This window comes from Hyaena hyaena, unplaced genomic scaffold, assembly GCF_003009895.1.
Source record: "Hyaena hyaena isolate Hyena2069 unplaced genomic scaffold, ASM300989v1 scaffold_1221, whole genome shotgun sequence".
Taxonomy (NCBI): domain Eukaryota; kingdom Metazoa; phylum Chordata; class Mammalia; order Carnivora; family Hyaenidae; genus Hyaena; species Hyaena hyaena.
Genome location: NW_024081857.1, coordinates 464,525 through 467,482, shown reverse-complemented (window position 1 = coordinate 467,482; position 2,958 = coordinate 464,525). Strand labels below are relative to the sequence as shown.

Sequence of the window (2,958 nt, the reverse complement as noted above, 5' to 3'; positions counted from 1 at the left end):
CTTCTAGGACACCATATTACTTCATTGACCATATATGTTCAGTTTCCTTTTCTGGTTCCTTCTCATTTCCTTTATTGGAGTTCTCTTAGGTTCTGATTTTCAACTTCCCGTACTTCCTGTTTTCTTTATCTCACAACCTTGGCATCAACTTTAAGTACTGTCTTTATGTTGACAAAGTCACACGTTTTACCTCCAGTAAGGATCTCTCTTCCTCCTCCTCTTCTTCTTCTCCTTCTCCTCCTCTTCCTCCTCCTCCTTCAAAAGAGAACTAGTTTTTATTACGTTTATGTACAGAAAATTCAACAGTGTACACTTACCCCAGTTTGGTGGTCAGTTCTTGAGCCTTTGCCTTTTCTAACTTGGCAGTGCAAGCCACCCACTTTGGACCCAGGACATTGCCTCCACAATGATGACAGATCTCATCATTCCTGTCATTGTTATTGGTCTTGATAGCTTCCACCAGCTTAGCCAGAGCTCCTTTGTCTTCTGAGTTAACCTGTGTGAAGGTGACAGTGGTGAAGGACTTCCCTGTGGACCAGATGCCTCAGCCTGGCCTTCCCCTTGATAATGCATAAAGGAACTCTCATCTTATGACACAGGGCAAGTGGGAAGATAGCCAGCTTAATGGGATCCATATCAGGTGCAGTTACTATCAGCTGAGCCTTCTTATTTTCCATCAAGGTGGTGACAGTATTAACCCCAGCTTGAAGGACAGGGGGCTTCTTAGTGGGGACAGCCCCTTTGCCAGCAGCCCAGACTAACAATCTCTGCTTCTTCTCTTGCTTTGTCTCTAGTTTATATTTGTGGGTCAGCTAAGCAGTTGAGTAGCTGTCTAGTGGCTCAAGAACTGGGTGAACTGGTTTATCATGGGAGGTACTGTTAGATGGTTAGCCTAAATAGTCCTTTGCTGCTGCTGCCCAATACAGCAGAGCTGTTTGACAAAGAGGGTGAGGTTCCTTTTGCGCTGGATGTCCTATCTGATACCAAAATTCTTGGGTCTTTTCTCACTAAACTCCAGTCATCAAATCTCCATTTGGATATCTAAGTGGGCATTTCAAAATTTCCATATCCAAAATCAAACTTTGGGCTTGACTCCTCTCTTTCACTTGCTTATCTTATCAGTCAGAAAACTCCAGTAGCTCTAGTTTCCAAATATATCCAAATTTCAACCTATTTTTGTAATCTACTGCTACCACTAGCATCCTCTTTTCTCTGAATTATTGGCATGATATCCTAATGGGTCTCCTTGCTTCTACACTTGCTCTTCCGAGTGCCTGTTCTCAGGACCATGGTCAGAATGTGCCAATTAAGATATGTTAGATTAAGTCTCTCTGTTCAAAGCACTCAGTGGTTTCACTTTTTATTCCATGTAGAAGCCAAAATACATACAATGGTATAAGACCCTATGCCATGTACCTGCCTCCACCTCCACCCCAATTACCCTTTTATCCCACCTGCTAATCTCCACTTAGCTCACTCCATGTTAATATCACTGTCTATCTGGGCTGTTTCTCACACTGGCCTTTGCACCAGCTCTCTGTGCTGCCTGGAATCTCACCTTCACCTCCACACATGGTCCATCTCCTTCCTTCCAGTCTTTACTTGTCATCTTCTCTCTCTTTTCTCCTTTAACTTTTCCATTCCATTTATCACATTCTAGTAGGCTGTAGGCTTATTTGGGTTTTGTTTGTTTTTAAAAGCTGTGTCTAACTATTAGAATGTAAACTCTGTCAAACTAGATATTTTTGTCTGATTTGTTTTCTGTCATGTTTTCACTGCCTAGAACAATGCCACATACATCACAGATTCTCACTAAAGAGTGATTAAAGGAATGAATAACAGAATAAGCAGTGAAAGGGGTAGGCCTCATCTGTGACTGTGGAATCTGAGCTGGGTTCTTTTTCTTACTGTTTTTTTTTAAATTCTATGTCAGAGCCACTCATGCAGCTAAACTGTGACACTCCCATAGCTTTTAGATCTTTTACTTAACTCAGTGTAATATCCTGGAAGATGGAAAATCATGGTGATACTTTCTCACTCTAGTGATGTTTCCCTGTATCATGTAAGTTATTTTTCCTTTTTAAAGTCATACTGACTTGCCCAGGGCTGATGAATCACTCCAGTTAGCTTTGCTCAAAATTAGAAAGTATTTAAGAATTTCCATAATTTTCTTGTCTCATCATTTCCTTGTATTGCTTTTTTTTGGGGAGAGATGGAGAAGGGATGATTTTTTTTTTTTTTTAACTAAGATCACTTGTGTTTTGTTAGCTATTACATTTTTGGGTTGGGCATTTCATGTATCTCTGTCATAGTTTAGGTCCTGCTGGTGGATTTTATTATTTTTACTATTTTTCTTCATTTTGTTAAATATCAAAAGGGGGGAGAGATTTTTCAATACTGTTTTAATCTTCTATCTTTGCAGGTAGATCATGTATTATATTTTATGTTTAGAAGCACAGCAATATTTGGGCACTTGGGCAGCTCAGTCTGTTAAGCATCTGACTTTGGCTCAGGTCATGATCTCATAGTTCATGAGTTTGAGCCTCACATCAGGCTTTGTGCTAACAGTCCAGAAACTGGAGCCTGCTTCACATTCTGTCTCCCTCTCACTCTGCCCCTCTCTTGCTCACACTCTTTCTCTTAAAAATAAATAAACATTTCAAAAAACTTTAAAAAAATAAAGAAATACAGCAATATTTAAAAATAAGTCAAAAATCCATGCTGTTGGCATGTTTTTGTGTCTTTGTTTCTTATTATAGTTAAAGCATGCAATCATTTGTTGCAAATTTCAATACCATTATTTTTTCAAGCTGCTTTTTCTTTCTAGCTGTAGATTTTACTCCAAGAATTTCTAAATAACATTTTCCTGAACTGTATGATTATGCATTTTTCTTTTGTTTCACGCATGAAAGCAATTGTTTTGTGATTTGTAAAAGTCTTTTTAATAACAGCAATGTT

The 2,958-nt window shown here is 38.9% G+C and overlaps 1 pseudogene; it reads right to left on the bottom strand.

The window, feature by feature from the left end:
- Positions 1-313: 313 nt before the first annotated feature.
- Positions 314-2,228, bottom strand: LOC120224684 (annotated as a pseudogene).
- Between the last annotated feature and the right edge of the window lie 730 nt (positions 2,229-2,958).